The sequence below is a fragment of the Tenrec ecaudatus genome, unplaced genomic scaffold, assembly GCF_050624435.1.
Source record: "Tenrec ecaudatus isolate mTenEca1 unplaced genomic scaffold, mTenEca1.hap1 Scaffold_321, whole genome shotgun sequence".
In the NCBI taxonomy this organism is placed as follows: domain Eukaryota; kingdom Metazoa; phylum Chordata; class Mammalia; order Afrosoricida; family Tenrecidae; genus Tenrec; species Tenrec ecaudatus.
In genome coordinates, this window is record NW_027459045.1 from 119,194 (window position 1) to 139,757 (window position 20,564).

A 20,564-nucleotide genomic window follows, 5' to 3' on the forward strand; every position below is an offset into this window, starting at 1 on the left:
GATCTCATAGAGTCGCTATGGCTCAGCATCGACTCCATCGAAGTGAGCTGACAAACTAAAGGCAGGAGATCTGAAAGAGGATGCGGACACGTTGTCTCAGGTACTTTGGACATATTACTATGGTGGAACCAGTCCTGCAAGAAGGGCGTCATTTTTGGCAGAGGGTTAGCAAACAAGAGGAAGACCCTTACTTAGGTGGATTGACACCGTGGCTGCGAGAATCGGCTCAAATACAGTAACAAGTGCGAGGATGGCGCAGGACTGGGCTTTGTTTCTCTCTCTAGTGCACAGGCCCCTATGAATCCGAACTGACTCCAGGGCTCTACAACATCAACTACTACAACCCTGAAGTTCAAACCTACCCAGTGGCTTCCCAAAAGGGAGGTGTGGCCATGTGCCTCTGTAAAGATGACAGCTAGGGAGCCCCTGCGGGGCAGTTCTACTCTGTGGCACAGGGGCAGCCAGGAGTCGGAATGTGCTTCACAGCAAAGGGTGTGCTTTGTCTCAGTTTGTGCCTGCTGCTGTTTATGCTATGCACTGAGTTTAACATGTGACACTCAGGAGCGAATGAATGGAAACACACCCATGATGCTTCCATGATGCCAGATGCAAGCTGACACTGTTTCTGAGTTCTGGGCATATTATTTTTTCAGAGATAATTTCCTGTAGCGGTGACACACCGAGTCCTATTTCATGTAAAAGCATCAGCAGCAGAGGAAAGCACTGCACAGAGAGAAGACTATGACACGTAACAGGCTTTCCATAGAGGAACAAAAGGGTGGATGTCTTGGGCTGCACTCTTTTCTTGTATACAGACAGTAAACAAGCTGAACACATCTCACCTAAGCATAACATTACAACTACTTGAAGCCCAGCTCAGGCATCTGGACAAGAGGCAGCAAGGAAGGATGGGAGAGAGTTAATGGGCTGGGCGTCCCCAAAGGTGCAGAGTGGGAATCAAGGGAGGATCCAGGACGAGCCAAGGCTTCTGGCAGAAGTCTGAGAGGAGAGCAGCAGAAAGGAGCTGCTCTCTGGGTCCTCACAGATGTAGCCAGTGAGAGAGCAGCAGTGCTGCCCCCTGGCGGTGCGCCGAAGGCAGGGCCGCTTCCCCCAGGGCTGGAGAGCTCTGGGGAAAGACAAACCCTGTCACTTTGGATGCCAAGTAAGGGGGCACTGTGTGCCGGTGGTGTACCTATGTTGGCCAAAGCGCTGCCCACTGTGCATTTGCTTCCCACAAGCACAGTTATCCTTCCTCGTGCATCCAGGAAAGACAGTTCTAGAAAAACACAAGCAGTAAAATAAAACACTGCCAGGTCTCGAACCATCCTCACCATTGTTACTATGCCCACTGATGTAGCCACTGGTTCGAGCTGTTTTATTGCCCGTCCTCCACTTTTTGCCAAGCATCATGTCCTTCATGGACTTGATGTCCCTTCAGGGACTGGTCTCTCCTGACAGCACGTCCAAAGATATCAAATGAAGTCCAGCCATCCTTCGTCCCCATGTTCTCTTGGCAGTCCTTGTACTTTTATTGCTCAGTGTCTGATTATTTGGGACCAGGCCTTATTGCTGCCCCTTCCTCACCTTGGCCCCCAATCCCGACCCCAAGCCCTGCACATCCACTGTGTGAAACCTCCTGTTCCTGTAACCATCCCTGTGCTTTTGTGTGGGGGGTCTAGCTGGGTTCCCCTGGCAATTCGCCAGCTGCCCTTGGGAAAGTTCATGGAGTCGGCTAATTAGTAGAAAAGCCAAACGTCCAGCTGAGATTGGTTTACTCCCTAGCACCCTTGGGCAGGAGCACAGCCCCACTCCCGGTCCCAGGTAGCCAACGACCACACCTAGGTTCTCCGGACTTGGCAGCTGTAACATGTGGCCTGGGCTTCCCCTTCATTTCCTGCTCCTTTCTGGCTTGCTGTCTGACTTTTCTTTGCGGAATTAAAGCTGCAAATTGACAGGATCCCATAAACACTCTAAAGCCACAAAAAAAAACACCAAATGCCCACCCAAACATGTGAAACTTCCAAAAATCATCCTTAGAAGATTCCCAAACCCTAAACATTCCTAAACCCCATATATGCCCTGAAAACACCATGAAAGCCCTAAGAAAACCTAAAATGCTGGGGGAAAAAAACACATATAATATTAAAAATACCCTAAAATCCCTAAGGAACTCTGCAACATCACTAAAAACACCCTATTGTGCTGAAAAATACCTATACACTCTAAAAAACCACCCCTAAATCCCTTAAACACTCCCTAAAATCTTATAAAACACCCTAAAAACCCCAAACCACCCGAATGCCCCAAACACACCTTGAACGTCCACAAACAACCTAAAAGCCCTAAAAAATCACATGCCACCAAAAAGCCCTAAATGACCGCAAAATTCCAACTCATAGCCACCCTATAGAGGGCTTCTGGAGCTGTCAGTCTTTTATGGGAACAGCTTTATCGTTCTCCCAAGGAGAAGTTGGTAGGTTTGAAACCCTGACCTCATATTTAGCAGTCTAATAATTGCTGGACAGTGCCACCAAGGCTCTACTGGTGTAGTGGGTTACACATTGGGCTGCTAACCTCAAGGGAAACGGTTCAAAACCACCACCCACTCCTTGGGAGAAAGAAGAAGCTTTCTTTCTATTCCCCTAGATTTCTCATTGAAGGTGTAAAGTAACCTGTTAAATGCGCGCAGTGGCAGCAGCAATGTCTCATAACCATGGGGAAATGTGGTTCAGAAACTTCAGAAGCAAGCATCCACCAGTAGGTGACTGACCAGCAGTATTGACTTGGGCAAAGAGAAGGTGACATGGAAGGGTAAGGAGAAGAATGCGTGCAGAGGGCAGGTTGGCAGCTGAGCCTAAGTCCAGTAGAAACAACAGCAGAATGGCCTGTTCCTGGAAGGGCCACAGGAGATGGTGCGACTTCATGTAGCCCCCACTTACATGTGTAACAGCAGCAATTGCCTGAACACGTGGTCTCCCCAGGGAGGAGCCTTTGTGTGGTGTTAAGATGCTGTTACTGTCTGTTGTACTGTGGTGGCCTGCATTTGGCTGTAATGGTGGAAATTTTGCAGCCAGTAGTTCAAATGCCTGCTGGGTCACTCACTGCAGGTAGACTTCAGCAGTTTCCAGACAGAGAGACGAGGGAGGAGGACCTGGTCTTCCACTTCTGAAAGAACTGGCCAGTGTGAACCTTGTGAATGGCAGAACACTATACCTGAACATGAGTACCGCAGGCTATAAGGCATGATGGATTGACACAGTGGCTGCAGCAATGTGCTCAAACATAGGATAGTGCTGGCCTGGAAAATAGTTCATCGTCCATTAAAAAAAATCATTATATAGGGGCTCATACAACTTTTGTTGTTGTTTTTCCCTAAGGGAGAGCAGTGTATTGGTACACTGAGAGGTATATAGATCAATGGATTCGAACAGAAAAGCTACACATATATTCACCAGTCAACAGGAAACTAGCCTTCGAAAAAGGACACAGAAATATCCAAAGGGACAAATTCTGCTTGCTCAACAAATGGTGTTGGACAAACTGAGATACCGTATGTAGGAAAATGAAGCAAGCCCCAAACCTTCCCCCATGCACAGAAATTAACTGAAGAGGGGTTAAAACCTGAAAGTAAACCTCCGGGCTATCATAATCAATTTTTCGATGACCTCATCGGTCAGAAATCATTGTAGGAACGCCAAAGCGTTCTTGTGTTCAACGTCTACATTCATAGCAGGTGCTCCAGTAAAGGGGAATCTTGGTGGAGCTGGCTCATCCATTCCTGAAGAGAGTAGAGCACCACGTTGGCCCATCACAGAGCTCAGGTGTAGAATCTTCCTCACTGTCATCCTTTATCTCAGCAGTGTCAGTGTTGGATTATGAATTTCCCAAAGAACCAGTATCGCTCAATTCTGTGCACAATGCTGACTCACTCTCGCTGTATCTCTTACAGCATCAGTTAGTGGGCTTGTTGTCTGCCTCAGGCTTTGTTCACGGAGATCCTCCAGCTAGTTGGTGGTGTGTGCGCATGAGCAGAGGCTTCCTGCCAATCCCCCATGAGTAGTAGAGTTCCCATGGTGTGGACTCCATGTAAGCCCTGTCCCAGACAGCACGCTTACATAGAAGGTGGGCCCTGCAGCACAGAGGACCATTCCCCCTGTGGAATGGCCTCAGAGACCCACGTCCCTCACTGGCCAGCTGCTGGGGCTGTGGGCCCTAAGCTTCATGCCTGACTCAGGAATTGACACAGGGTGAGGCGACTCCAGTAGCTGTTTTGACTGGTCTAATCCAGCCTGAGATCATCCTTGCATGAGCCCTCTGCCCAGATTATTTTTGTTTCTTTTATGATCATTTTATTAGGGGCTCTTACAACACTAACCACAATCCATATATACATCAGCTGTTTGAAGCACATCTGACCATTAATTGCCCTCATTATTCTCAAAATCTCCACTCTTCACCCAAGCCCCTGGCCTCAGCTCCTCATTTTTTCCCCCCTCAATGCCCGCCACCCATCCCTCATCAATCCTTGGAAATGTACTAATTCTTTTGTCATATCTTCACCCACCTTTCTTTTGAGGTCAATGAAGATCCTTGTAATCGGTTCCCACTTTCCATCCTGCCCTTCCTCCACCCTCCCAGTATCTCCACTCATAACACTGGTCCTCACAGGCCCATCCACCCTGGATTCCCCGTGTTTGAAATTCCTATCGGTACTACAATACCTTCTCTAGTTTGGCCAGATTAGTATGGTAGAACTGGGTTCAGGTTAGTGGGGCAAGAGGAAGCATTAAGAACTTGAGGAGGCGGCCACCCGCCCGCTGGGTGCGCGGGCCCGGGCGTCGCGCGCTACGGGCCGCCCAGCGCAGCCAGAGGCTGGGAGCGCCCCGCAGGGCGCACGGGCGGCCTTGCAGGCGGGGACTCTGGACGCGCCCCTCGACGCCCTCGCGCACCCCACCGTCTTCCTGCCCGCGGGGCCCCCCGAGGGGCTGCGAGCGGGGGTGTCGCAGGACCTGCGGCTGGATAAAACGAGAGACCCCCCTTGGTCAGCAGCGCGAGACCGTGGGGACGCGCGGCTCCTCGAATGTTGCGTCGTCTCATTTCTGGTTCCTCCATCCATTCACGCAGGCCGACCCCGCTCGCCTGATCAGTGGCACACACCCAGCCCAGTGGGAAAAGGAATGCTCTCCCACGTATATGCATTTTAGTTTGGAGTCCCTACAGGGTTTATGTACCCCGAGTCCTGGAGATGGGGATTGGTTTGATCTAACTGCACTTTACTTGCAGTGCGAGCCAGCGCGGCGCGGTGTCCCACTGGAAGCGCCGAGCCACACGTGCGTGTCAACACTTAGGACCATCCCCAAACATGCTTTTGCCAGGTGTCCGTGAGGAAGCCAATCAAGAGGGATCGTGCTATTCGGATTCGGTCCCCATGTCGCCGTTTTCGCCTTGCTTTCTGTTTTTGAATTCGGTTTCCCAAATGTCTGCCTCAAAACGAATACCCAACCAGGGGGTCCGCAGCCCTGGAAGTTTCCGGGGCTGTTCCCCAGACGCGCCTCGGGGGCTGCAAGGACTGCGCGTCGAGACTTTTCCGGTCGTGAAAAGTCGGCGGCGACAGCTGGGGGCCCTGGGTCACCGGGTGGTGTTGAGCAGGGACTCTGGGGCCCGGGCGTGGGACGCTGACAGGTGCAAGTTCAAGAGGGTCAGGGGCTGATGCCTCCCCACGCCCCTGCCCTCCCCCAGCAAGGGCGCTCTGGGGTGCTGGGTCCTTGAGGCCCCGGCTGGCGGGGCCGCCTACGGTCAAGGCTTCGGGCACACGCGCGGGTGCGCTGAGGCCTGCGCCGTGCGGGGGTCTGGGCTCAGGCAGGTGGTCGCGGCGGCTCCGCGGGCGGGCGGGCGCCCAGCAGGACGACCGACGACCCCCGGCGCGTCGCCGGCACCCAGCACCCGGGCGTAGAGGCGGGCGGGGGGGCTGCGCTCCGCCGCCGCCAGGGCCCCCTCCCTCCGCGCCCCCCCGCGCCAGGTGAGCCGGGCCTGGGCCTCGACGGGCCGCGGGGCTGCCCTCTCGCCGCCCTCCAGCGCCCCCTCGGGGCCGGGCCGCGACGAGCTGGGCGGCCGCCGGCCGGGGCTGGGGGTTGGGAGGGGCGGGGGTCGCGGGCGGGTCGCTCGTTCGGCCGCTGGCGGGGGGCGGGGGCCGGGCGGCCGCGCGCGAGGCCGGGCCAGCTGCCGCCGCGCCCTCGGCCTCCGACTCTGGCTCCGGCTCGGCTCGCCCTGGCGGCGGTGGCGCCGTGAGGAGGAGTCCGCGCTCCTCTGTGGCGGCGGCGGCGGCCGGCTCCAGGCTGGGTTTTGGCGCCACCCGCCTGCTGCCTCCTGGCGGCTCCTGAACTCCAGCCCCCTCTCTATCAGCCTCTCACTCCGTCTCAATATGTCTCAAGATGGCGGCCAATGTGGGATCGATGTTTCAATATTGGAAGCGCTTTGATTTACAGCAGCTGCAGGTCAGGCTTCTCCTCTCTCGGCCTCTCACTCGGGGGTGGGGGCTGCGGGCGGTCGCGGCCTCCCCGGGGGCGCCGGGCTGCCTCGCCGCCGGGGGGCCGCGGCGGAGGGGAGGAGGGGGGTGCCGGGAAAAGCGGGGCCGACTCGGGGACAAGTCCCTCTCACTCCCCGGCCCCCATTGATAACTCGCTTGATCGGAAATTGATCCTCTTTGTTCAATTCATCGATCAGCCCAAGATGGCGCCGGGAGCCGCCGCTGCCACCGCTGTTCCTGGTGTCTGCCCCCTCCCCTGGCGCCCCCCCCCCCCCCCCCCGGCCCCGAGCCGCCGCTGCCACCGCCGCCATCGCTGCCCCTGGTGTCTGCCCCCTCCCCTGGCGCCCCCCCTCCCCCCCGTCCCGAGCCGCCGCCGCCGCCGGTTCCCCAAACTTCATGAGTGGAAAAATGGGCTCTTGGCACAAAATGACATTCAATCTTCACCAAGAGATTCAGGGCTAAATTGCTGCCCTATCTCTGACCTCAGCTTTTGTTTTATTTTAATTCTCATATAATTCACATATATCATTCAATACTTCAGTCATATTAAGATTTGTGTAATCCTCACCACAATCAGGTTTACATCATTTCCTTCTTTTATATTAATTTTTGTTAGCCCCCCCCTCACTCCCCCAAATCTTCCCTGCCTGTCCCTAAGAGATTGTTAATTCTGTTAGTGTCTCTCTGGATTTGCCTCTCCTGGATTTCATATGTATTAAAAAAAAATACAAAACAAAATCAAGAAACAAGTAGAAAAGAAAAACTAACAATGATAAAAGAGAGAAAAACCTCAATCGAACAGAAAGTGAAAAATACTAAAAACTGGAACCAAATTAAAATTAGTCTGAAGAGATCAAATGATCAGGTGTTACATTTGAACTTAACTGTATCTGTTCATGTCCATGGGCTGTGGTCAGAGGGAATTCACCCCGCATGTGCATTTGAGTCCTTTTGCAAACTGGGTGTTCCGAACTTAAGCTCTGATTCTTGTTCATACCTGCAGATTGAGATTCTATTATTTATCACCCTGGCATCACACTGGCTGTGCTGCTTGTTCTGGGCGGACTTAGTTGACATCTCACTTAGATGGCTGCTTATTTTCAGAAAAAAGGTTTAAGTACAAGGCCCTGTTCTTTGTGATAGATGTGCACCATCTGATTTCAGGGTTTTTTTACACCCTATGCTTTCCAGTCAAATATTCACTTGAGGTAATTCAAAACACTCACTTGGCTCGATGACGCCAGAATAGCTCCCCTCCATGCAGTTCCATGGAGCTCAGCATAGTTAGGGCGCAGAGATGAAAAGACGATTGAACCATGTACTGAACGTTCAGGTTTTTCCCTGCTTTTGAAAATCTGTTTGCGCTTGTAGAGTAAATGTTTTGTACTTTTTAAGAGTGTAAAAAAAAATAGATGGAGGGATTCAGAGAAAATGGCAACCAGATAGGACCCATCTATCTGGAGCTCCTGCTGCCAGACCAGAAAAATAGGAAATTAGGTGAAGGAAACGGGGAGGTGGAGTTCTGAAATTAGAACTAGGGTAACAGGGTTTCTCCTGAACCCCTTCTTTTGTGGGATTTCCACTCACAAAGCAAACCAAGAATGCTTTAAAGCAGCACTATAATTTTGACGAAGTGGCAGGCGCCAGATATGCCCTTGCCTGGAGCAGGGATCCCTGCAGGTGGACGCCCTGAGAGGGGGCAGAATCTCAGACACGAGGGGAACCCCACACTGAGCTCTCCATGCGGTTGGATGCCTTGAGCTCACGGTCAGGGGTTGGTGGTGGGTAGCCATAATTTAGAGTAGAAGAAAAAATATATTATTACCTTAGGAAGATCATGGTGTGGGAGAAAAAGGCAGAAAGTCGGGAGTCCAGGGAGCAAATTTAGTTCCAATTGGCCGACTAGTAAACAACCCCCCTGATAAGCTGCATCTCCCCCTCTGGGGGTCAGCTTGACAGCCACCAAATCTGAGCACATTACAAGTAGAATTTTTTTTTTAAGGGTGAAACATAAATGATTGGTTTAAAACTCAAACCCAAGTCTGGTTGCTCAGCTCCAAGCACCACATGGGGAGTCCCTTAACATAAATCAGCATAAGAAGCAACCTAGCTAAGGAATGCCAGAACTCAGCCACAGGGCCTGGCAGCTTTTACCATAACAAAGACCCGCTGTAGCAGTGTCAGCCTTAAACAGCACTGAGCTGTAGCCCAGAGACTGTGGGAGACAATTTCATTCTAGCTGGCCAGAGGGATAAAAAAGAAAATCCTCTGATCTAGGAAGCATCAGCAGTCTAGATAGGACAACAAGCTTCCCTCTCAGTGATTCAACACATAGCTGGGGAGGCCCTGCCGGTCTTGGAGCCCTAGACGGGGCTGAGGGAGCCCCCCAGTGCCCCCTCCCAGCCCCTGCTGCAGTGCTACATGCAGCACAAGGCAGGTACTCCAGCACCCAAGTGACCCCTGGCCACGGGCGCGATCTTGCTTTTGAAGTAATCTCACACAGCATCTGTGGAACCCTACATCAGGGATGGGAAAGTCCATTAACACATGCCCAGGAGAGCCAGCATAGGAAAGCTGGATTTTCCTGCCCGTGGGCTCCGATGGATGTTGCACCTGGAGCAGCCCACCTGGGCCAGATGATTGCAGTTCAGCCAATGGGATTGACCTGGGGTCCTTCACCAGCCTCCCAGGGAACCCTTGAAAAGGCAGGAACCAGAAGGGAGACGGGTGGTCCAGGTCGTCTTCCTGGGAGGAGAGAGATCCTTGCATGACCTGAGGCAGTCTCTGCCAGGCCCCATGGTCAAAGGAATCCTATGGGTGCCTTGTAAAACCTGAAGCTTCTTTTAACTCTCATTAAATTCACTTGGATCACGAGCCCGGCTTCCGCATGAAATTTTTCTCGCGGGGAGCCAAGGACTGGGGTTGGAATTTAGGCCAGAGAGAGAGACCTTACAAGTCCATGACCCTGTGACCTTGAGGAAGAGTTGGAATTCCTCTGGCCTCAAGGACAGGTGATCAAGTATCATTACCTCCTTACCCACTGCTCTACTTATTCTCACTTTATTCACTAGCCCTTCTAACTTTTCCACCGCACTCAGTTTCAACGTGCTCAGGTTGGTGTTGGGCTTTTATTTACTCGCTTTCTTCTTTATCCCTCTTTTTTTCCCCTTTTCCCCTCTTTTTCCTCTTCTCTCCCACTCTCTCCTCTCATATGCCACTAAAGGCTTCCAGGTCACTTCCCTCCGCTTAGGGCAAATCAACCCAAATAGCAGGAGGCACTCCAGCCTGCCCTGTGTGGGAGTGCTGTACACCACACAAGGCACCTGGGACAAACACCTACAGTGCGCTGCACCGTTGAAGAAACCTCCGTCATGCCCCTAAGGTGATCTCGTCAACTAGGGCAATTCTGCCCAGCACCACTGGGTCCCGGCATTAAAAGGGCACACTGACCTGCCATGTTGGAGCAGTGTCTAAACCCCTCTGGCCCCTCATCCAAGCAATCAGGGATCAGCTACTACTTTATACTTTATTTCCTCCTTCTCTCTCTCCTTGCTCTTTACCATCACAGCCAACCTTAGTGAACTCAGTTGGATTTATTTCCTTCTTTCTCTTTATTCTCTTTTTCTTTCTTTCCTCTTTCTGTCTTTGCTTTCTTCACCTCTCTCTTAGCTTGTACGATTCTCTCTGCTCCCTCTCATTGCTTGCACATACCACTGCTGGTTTCCAGAGCCCTACACTCTGCCTAGGGCAACCCTGTCCTCCTAGTGGGCAGCCTGACCCCTAAGACAGTACTGCACACAGGACGAGTCAGAGCTACACACAGCATAACACAGGGTCAGTTATTTCTTTAACCATTTAAAAAATACTCTCTCCTCCTCCTTCCTTTTCTCTTCTCTCTTTTTCCTTTTATTGGGCTCTTCTTACAGGTTTTCTGCTTTTCTCCGCTCCATCTAGCTCTTCTCTACTTCCTACCACAGCCTCCACAGATTTGGTTCTCCTTTTTAGTTGTTTTCTTTTTTTTTTTTTTTTTACTGTTGTCACCTTTGTTTACTCTGTGCATTTTAGTTGTCTGTGGGTGAGTGGTTGTCAGTCTGGTTGGCATTATTGCCCCAGTCTGTGTCTTCCTCTTTCTCTCTTTTTCCTCTCCTTTCACTCTCTTTCCCATCACAAGACAATAGCTGTCTCCAGGCCACTCCCCTCTGCCTAGGGCAAACCTGAAGGCCCAACTGAGGGAGCTCCCACCCCCCCACTTATTGGTGTGGCAAGCAGCTGGGGAATTCACGCTGGTCCTCTCCCACACACTAAGCCACAGGTTGTTCTCCCCTATAAAAAGTGGGGGCATCCCCAGCCTAAATCCTGAGGTCCTACAAGTGACTGTGGGAAACGCCTGACCACCACTTGTGAGGCTCCACGCTACTGTGGGAACATCCACCCAATCTCCAAGGCGATCTCTCTGTACATCCCCTTGTCTAGCCAGATTTGTAAAGTAGAATTTGGATCATGATAGTGGGGGGAGGAAGCATTTAGGAACTAGAGGAAACATGTTTCATTGTTGCTACCCTGCACCCTGACTGGCTTATCTCGTCCCCACATCCCTTCAGGAAGGGGGTGTCCAGTTACCTACCAATGGGCTTTGAGTCTCCACTCTGCACTCACCCTCATTTACAATGACATGATTTTTGTGTTCTTTGATGCTTGATATCTGATCCCTTCAACAGTTCATGGTCACACAGGCTGGTGTGCTTCCTCCATGTGGGCTTTGTTGCTTCTGAGCTAGATGGCCGCTTCTTTATTTTCAAGCCTGTAAGATCCCAGATGCTATAACTTTTGATAGCCAGGCACCATCAGCTTTCTTCACCACATTTGCTAGTGCACACATTTTTCTTCAACCATCATGTTAGAAAGGTGTTCATCATGGAATGCCAATTTAATATAACGTGTTCTTGCATTGAGTAAGTATTTGGCAATGTCCATCTACTGCCTTAATACTAAGTCTATAAATATATGCACGTTGATCTATTTACGAACCCTCCTGTATAAATATATTTACATATGTACATGCCAGTATGTAGACCTCTAGAAATACCCTTTGTCACCTAGTTCTTTCCTCTATTTACTTTTACTTTCCTCTTGTCCGACTATCATGCTCAGCTTTCACTTGGGTTTGAGTAATTTCTCTTGGTTACATTGCCCTTGCTGAATACCTACCAGGCTTCTCACACCCTCCTTGCGACGGATTTTGGATTACTTGTTGCTCCCCTGTCGCTGGATTGGTCAGCATCACCTCCTTACCCCCTCCTCTCTCTCTCCCATGTCCCCGGGAACCATTGGTCCTGTTGTTTTCTCCTCCAGCCTATTCTTCCAGCCTATCTTATCTAGATAGATCTGTTGAGATAATAATATGCACCAAAAATCAAACCATAGCAGGATAGGCGATGGGTGAGAACACAGTGATGACAAAAAAAAACAACAGAAAACCAATGATCAATAAAAGAGTAAATTAATTAAAAGACAAAAAAAATTTTTAAGAAAGAAAAACCTGTAAATAGATCAAGGTCTGATTTTTTTTTTCTATAGGTGTGTCCTTCAGTCAGGTCTGATGGCGTATCATGCTCTGGCCCCAGAGTCTGTCCTTTGTACTCCCTCAGGGGCTACCCGCTCTGCTCCCATGGTTGCTCTGCTGCATGCTTTTAGTGATTTGCCTCCGTGTTGGAGGGCCAGTCGGGTCAGTCCCAACACAGAGTCTCCGGTATTGTCCCCATAGGGCCCTGGGCCAGCAAGGGATGGCATGTCTCATAGTGGGATCAGCCATATGGTCCACTCTGTACATTGGCTGTTCAGAGTGCCAAAATCATCCTCCAAGCCTGGTGGACCAGTGTGTGCTCCACTCTCTTCCTCCCCCTTCATTTGCCCCTGTGTGCTCTGATCAGACATGTCCATCTCCCCTAGCTACAGGTTCAGTGCCGTCTTCTAAAGTAAATTCTTCTGGGGGGAGGGGCAGTTGTCCACTGGTATGGAGGCTGGACCATCCACTTTTCATTTAGGATCAAAAGCATCTAGCTTTTAGCATTAGGTGCTATTGAGTCAGTTCCAACTCAAGGCAGAATGAACCACTGCGCAGTCCTACACCATCTTCAAAACTGTTGTTATACTTGAACCTAACATTTCAGCCTTTTCCAGGGACTGGCATCTCCTGATAACATACCCAAAGCATGTGAAGTCTCCCCGTGCTTGCTTCTAAGGACCTTTCAGACTGTTCTTCTGACACAAATCTGTTCATTCTTCCAGCACTCAATGGTATTTTTAATATTCTTGGCTAGTGTCATCTTGATGGGTTGAAACACTATCTCGCTCTAGTGTTGATGTACATTTTTCTGATGCCTAATTATACTGAGTATCTTTTAAGGTAATCATTTAATTTTTATGGCATTTTGAAAAGATGTCAATGAGGTCTATTTAATTTGTGTTCAGATGGAAACACATAACTCAAACTAAATATGTGACAGTAGAATAAGAATCCATTTTATCCTAAATACTTGAGATATTTATACAGCCTACTCAAGTTTTTATCAACACAGATAAGGTGGCGGTGGTGGTGGTGGTGGTGGTGGTGGTGGTGGTTTTTAAGAGTTAATCTCTAAATAGGGGGCTGTAGTACTGAGCACTGAATCTCCTTTGCTTGATTAATTTTTATGTTAGGGAAGTAATACAAGGATTCCATCAAATGACCCATCAGTTTGAGGAAAAAGCATATCAGAATTGATGGTCAAAGCCTATATGGCTTTATGGTTTAGTCTCTAGGGGTATGTAATGCTCTTGTGAAAATAGTATTCCTCATGATAATAACGAGGAACTGGTGGGCTTCCAGGGCTGGGAGCTGAACTGAGGGGCAGTTCTACCCTGTCTAATAGGGTCACTATGAGTTGGCAAAGACTCGATGGCTGTCATTTTGATTTGTTTGACTTGAGTACTGGCATTCAGTGTGTTTATCGAAATCAATAAATTACAAGCATTTTTGATGTCTATTTTTTACATACAAAATTTAAATCCCCCAAGCCTCTGAAAACTGCGAAGATTTCACAGCACTAGGTTGGTACTCTCCCATCCAAGAATCAGTGAAACTGGCAGGGTGTGAGGCATTCAGGCTCCCTCAGTTCCTCCTGCTGCCTTCCCTGACCCTGGTCACTTGCTTCTATTACCTCTCTTGGACCTTACATGCATTTGAATTAGAACACCATAGAGTACAGTGCTCTACATGTGCAGCAGCTCTAACCATGTCACTCTCTGTCTCTATGAAGCCTCTTCCAACAAAATTCAAATGTGATTGTATGTGCACACATAAACACACGCATGCACCAGAGCACCCTTCTTAACAGAGAGTCAGGAGGGTCTCTTAATTATTTGCTGTCCTCACTTTGGACACAAGTCCCTTGATGATGAGTAGGAGAAAAGGAACATCAGGTAGTGGGGGAAACCCTAAGGAGGAACAGAGGAGAGCTTTAACTAAGAATAATGCTACTAGGGGAATGATGGCATGTGAGGAAAATTAGATACTTCCAGACTGTCAGATTTTTCCATACAGCAAAATTAACTTTTCTAGTTTTGTCTAAAACTGGCCCCAGGAAATTTCAAATAGCACATCTCAGATTATCTAACCTACAAAGGAGTAGCCGGCCTTCCACCCACCCCCACCCCACCCCCGCCAAAAAACCAAGCGGTACAAAGCTCCACTGGGTACACATTTCAAAATATACATTCTCCTGTTTGGGCAGGCATCTGGCAACTTACTCTGAGCTAGTGCACCCACACTTTTTTCCCAAGGTCATTGCTGGTGACAAGACCTTGTGCTCTTCTCACAAGCCAGAATGCAAACATAAATCAAGTCAGTGTAAGACGCCATCATCACCTCACTCAAATACACCTCGTCAAGTGAACTCAAACTTCAAGAAGATGCTCATTTGTTTGGTTTTGTTGATGTGAGGGTGATAGTGCATTTGGAGTTTAGTCATTGCACTAGGTCAGACTGTTAATCAAGCTTCCTATATAGAGGTTCTGAAGATATTGTGTAAGAAGGGCTGAGTTGTCTGGCTAGACCAGAGCTTGCACACTGCTATTGACTAGAAGTTCCGACACACAGAATCCAGGACAGATAAACCCCTCAGGACCAATACTGAGAGTAGCAACACCACGAGGGAAGGTAGGGGGGAGAAGCAGAAGAAAGGGGAAACCAATCTCAATGATGGACATACAGCCCCACTCCACCACCCAGGGGAACAAACAGCAGAAGTTTGGGTGAAGGGATACAGCAGAGGCGTAAAATATAAAAATAAAAAGTATGTATAAAGTATCAGTGGTTCACGTGGGTGGGAGGAGGGGAAAAAAGGAGCTCAAGGAGAAAGAACATGTTTGGAAATGATGATAGCAATGTATGTACAAATGTGCTTCATACAAATTGGTGTATGAATTGTTACAAGAGCTGTAAGATCCCCCAATAAAATGATTTATTTAAAATAAAAAGGACCGATTAGTGGTAGACAGGGGACTGGTTTTGCCACCATGACAGTGCACCTGCTCACACACAAAAAACAGCATGCCTCTATCGCCCGATCTGATCCCAGCACACCGAGGCAAAATACTAAGGGTGTACAACAGAACAGGAAGGGGAACAGAGCAACGAAGTCCCCAGGGAATACCAAAAATAGACTTTGGGGCCAGGGCTAGCTGACCCATCATACTCTATGAGAAAGCACTCCTAAAGGCCAACAAACAGTCCTTGAACTAACTAAAAGCTTTTCTTTCTTGTGTTTTGTTTTGCTTTTTGTCATTGGCTTGTTGGTGGTGGTGTTGTTCTTTTGTTTCATTTTGTTGCTTGGGTTTGCTCTGTCTTGTTTTTGTGCATGCTATGATTTCCACAGGTCTGTCTAAATGAGATAGGCTGGATGAACAATCTGGAGGAGAAAACAATGGGACTGACAGCTGGGGGAGGGAGATGGGAAAGGGGGGTGTAGGGAAAAAGGAAGTGCTGTTAACAAACCCAGGGACAAGGGAACACCAAGTGATCCAAATAGATGGTGAGGAGGGTGTAGGAAGCTTGTTAGAGTGTGACCAAGAGTAATGTAACCTAGAGGAATTACTGAAACACAAATGAAGGCTGAACATGAGAGTGGGACAATCAGAAAGTAAAAGGAAATCAAGGAAAGAGGTAGGAAGCAAAGGGCATTTATAGAGGTCTAAATAAAGGCATGTGCATATGTAAATATATTTATGTATAACGATGGGGAAATAGATCTATATGCATATATTTATAGGTTTAGTATTAAGGTAACAGATGTACATTGGGCCTCCATTCAAGTACTCCCTCAATGCAAAAATACTTTGTTGTATTAAAGTGGCATTCCGTGATGCTCACCTCCCCGACACAATTGCTGGAGGCAAATGGGTGCATAAGCAAATGTGGTGACTGAAGTTGATGGTGGTCGGCTATCAAAAGTTATACATTCTGGGGTCTTAAAAGCTTGAAGTTAAACAAGTGGTCATGTAGCTGAGAAGCAACAAAGCCCACATGAAAGAAGCACACCAGCATGTGTGATCACGAGGTGTCGGAAGAATCAGGTATCAGACATCATCGGAACAAAAAAATCATATCTTTGTGAATACGGGGGAGTGTGGAGTGAAAACCCAAAGCTCATTTGTAGATAATTGGACATCCCCTTACAGAAGGGTAGCAGGGAGGAGATGAGCCAGTCAGGGTGCACTGTAGCAACAATGAAACATACAACTTTCCTCTAGCTCCTAAATGCTTCTTCCCCCACAACTAAAATGATCCCCATTCTACCTTACAAATCTAGCTAGACCTGAGGATGTACACTGGTACAGATAGGAACTGGAAACACAGGGAATCCAGGGCCGATGATCCCTTCAGGACCAGTGGTGAGAGTGGCGATACGAGGAGGGTAGAGGGAGGGAGGAATGGAAAGGGGAAACCGATTACAAGCATCTACATATAACCATCTCCCTGGGGGACAGACAACAGAAAAGTGGCTGAAGGGAGATATTGTATAGTGTAAGATATGACAAAATAATAATTTAGAATTTATTCAGGGTTCATGAGGGATGGGGAATAATTATCAGCTGATGCCAGCGGATTAAGTGGAGAGCAAATGTTTTCAGAATGATGAGGGCAATGAATGTACAAATATGATGTATGTATCAATTGTGATAAGAGTTGTATGAGGCCCCAAAAATTGATTATAAAAAAAGAGAAAAGAAATAACAGTATGAAAACATCCCCCAAAAAAGCATGCCTCTCTTGTCCCTCATATCCTAATCACCTGAACTCACTCCATGTGACTTCTTTCTGTTTCCATGAATGAAGGACAGTGGTTTGACAACACAGAAGAGGGGGGGAAAAAAACAAGGGTGTCACCCAAACTGCTGAGTTTGAAAAATGTTTCCAAGAATGTAATCACAGATTAGACAAATGTGTGAAGTGTAATGGAGAGTACTATGAAGGGGATAAAAAATTTAAATGCATAGTTTTGAAAAAATTGTAGTTTTTGTCGGGTTCCCCCTAGTAGCTTCCAATTTCATAGCAACTCAAGCCATCACCATACATCCAACTGACAGAGAAGGGGTGGGTTTTGTGTGTAGGTGGTGTTGGTTATTGCACAGGGGCAAGGGACTTCTGGTGGCATAGTACCTTATGCCTTGGGTGTCAACTGTAATGTCAGCAGTGGGGAACCACCAGTCAGTCCTCAGAAGAAAAGGATGAGGCGTTCTACTCCCATAGAGTTAGCCTTTGGGAAACCCACAGAGATAGTTCTGCTCTGATCTCATAGAGTCGCTATGGCTCAGCATCGACTCCATCGAAGTGAGCTGACAAACTAAAGGCAGGAGATCTGAAAGAGGATGCGGACACGTTGTCTCAGGTACTTTGGACATATTACTATGGTGGAACCAGTCCTGCAAGAAGGGCGTCATTTTTGGCAGAGGGTTAGCAAACAAGAGGAAGACCCTTACTTAGGTGGATTGACACCGTGGCTGCGAGAATCGGCTCAAATACAGTAACAAGTGCGAGGATGGCGCAGGACTGGGCTTTGTTTCTCTCTCTAGTGCACAGGCCCCTATGAATCCGAACTGACTCCAGGGCTCTACAACATCAACTACTACAACCCTGAAGTTCAAACCTACCCAGTGGCTTCCCAAAAGGGAGGTGTGGCCATGTGCCTCTGTAAAGATGACAGCTAGGGAGCCCCTGCGGGGCAGTTCTACTCTGTGGCACAGGGGCAGCCAGGAGTCGGAATGTGCTTCACAGCAAAGGGTGTGCTTTGTCTCAGTTTGTGCCTGCTGCTGTTTATGCTATGCACTGAGTTTAACATGTGACACTCAGGAGCGAATGAATGGAAACACACCCATGATGCTTCCATGATGCCAGATGCAAGCTGACACTGTTTCTGAGTTCTGGGCATATTATTTTTTCAGAGATAATTTCCTGTAGCGGTGACACACCGAGTCCTATTTCATGTAAAAGCATCAGCAGCAGAGGAAAGCACTGCACAGAGAGAAGACTATGACACGTAACAGGCTTTCCATAGAGGAACAAAAGGGTGGATGTCTTGGGCTGCACTCTTTTCTTGTATACAGACAGTAAACAAGCTGAACACATCTCACCTAAGCATAACATTACAACTACTTGAAGCCCAGCTCAGGCATCTGGACAAGAGGCAGCAAGGAAGGATGGGAGAGAGTTAATGGGCTGGGCGTCCCCAAAGGTGCAGAGTGGGAATCAAGGGAGGATCCAGGACGAGCCAAGGCTTCTGGCAGAAGTCTGAGAGGAGAGCAGCAGAAAGGAGCTGCTCTCTGGGTCCTCACAGATGTAGCCAGTGAGAGAGCAGCAGTGCTGCCCCCTGGCGGTGCGCCGAAGGCAGGGCCGCTTCCCCCAGGGCTGGAGAGCTCTGGGGAAAGACAAACCCTGTCACTTTGGATGCCAAGTAAGGGGGCACTGTGTGCCGGTGGTGTACCTATGTTGGCCAAAGCGCTGCCCACTGTGCATTTGCTTCCCACAAGCACAGTTATCCTTCCTCGTGCATCCAGGAAAGACAGTTCTAGAAAAACACAAGCAGTAAAATAAAACACTGCCAGGTCTCGAACCATCCTCACCATTGTTACTATGCCCACTGATGTAGCCACTGGTTCGAGCTGTTTTATTGCCCGTCCTCCACTTTTTGCCAAGCATCATGTCCTTCATGGACTTGATGTCCCTTCAGGGACTGGTCTCTCCTGACAGCACGTCCAAAGATATCAAATGAAGTCCAGCCATCCTTCGTCCCCATGTTCTCTTGGCAGTCCTTGTACTTTTATTGCTCAGTGTCTGATTATTTGGGACCAGGCCTTATTGCTGCCCCTTCCTCACCTTGGCCCCCAATCCCGACCCCAAGCCCTGCACATCCACTGTGTGAAACCTCCTGTTCCTGTAACCATCCCTGTGCTTTTGTGTGGGGGGTCTAGCTGGGTTCCCCTGGCAATTCGCCAGCTGCCCTTGGGAAAGTTCATGGAGTCGGCTAATTAGTAGAAAAGCCAAACGTCCAGCTGAGATTGGTTTACTCCCTAGCACCCTTGGGCAGGAGCACAGCCCCACTCCCGGTCCCAGGTAGCCAACGACCACACCTAGGTTCTCCGGACTTGGCAGCTGTAACATGTGGCCTGGGCTTCCCCTTCATTTCCTGCTCCTTTCTGGCTTGCTGTCTGACTTTTCTTTGCGGAATTAAAGCTGCAAATTGACAGGATCCCATAAACACTCTAAAGCCACAAAAAAAAACACCAAATGCCCACCCAAACATGTGAAACTTCCAAAAATCATCCTTAGAAGATTCCCAAACCCTAAACATTCCTAAACCCCATATATGCCCTGAAAACACCATGAAAGCCCTAAGAAAACCTAAAATGCTGGGGGAAAAAAACACATATAATATTAAAAATACCCTAAAATCCCTAAGGAACTCTGCAACATCACTAAAAACACCCTATTGTGCTGAAAAATACCTATACACTCTAAAAAACCACCCCTAAATCCCTTAAACACTCCCTAAAATCTTATAAAACACCCTAAAAACCCCAAACCACCCGAATGCCCCAAACACACCTTGAACGTCCACAAACAACCTAAAAGCCCTAAAAAATCACATGCCACCAAAAAGCCCTAAATGACCGCAAAATTCCAACTCATAGCCACCCTATAGAGGGCTTCTGGAGCTGTCAGTCTTTTATGGGAACAGCTTTATCGTTCTCCCAAGGAGAAGTTGGTAGGTTTGAAACCCTGACCTCATATTTAGCAGTCTAATAATTGCTGGACAGTGCCACCAAGGCTCTACTGGTGTAGTGGGTTACACATTGGGCTGCTAACCTCAAGGGAAACGGTTCAAAACCACCACCCACTCCTTGGGAGAAAGAAGAAGCTTTCTTTCTATTCCCCTAGATTTCTCATTGAAGGTGTAAAGTAACCTGTTAAATGCGCGCAGTGGCAGCAGCAATGTCTCATAACCATGGGGAAATGTGGTTCAGAAACTTCAGAAGCAAGCATCCACCAGTAGGTGACTGACCAGCAGTATTGACTTGGGCAAAGAGAAGGTGACATGGAAGGGTAAGGAGAAGAATGCGTGCAGAGGGCAGGTTGGCAGCTGAGCCTAAGTCCAGTAGAAACAACAGCAGAATGGCCTGTTCCTGGAAGGGCCACAGGAGATGGTGCGACTTCATGTAGCCCCCACTTACATGTGTAACAGCAGCAATTGCCTGAACACGTGGTCTCCCCAGGGAGGAGCCTTTGTGTGGTGTTAAGATGCTGTTACTGTCTGTTGTACTGTGGTGGCCTGCATTTGGCTGTAATGGTGGAAATTTTGCAGCCAGTAGTTCAAATGCCTGCTGGGTCACTCACTGCAGGTAGACTTCAGCAGTTTCCAGACAGAGAGACGAGGGAGGAGGACCTGGTCTTCCACTTCTGAAAGAACTGGCCAGTGTGAACCTTGTGAATGGCAGAACACTA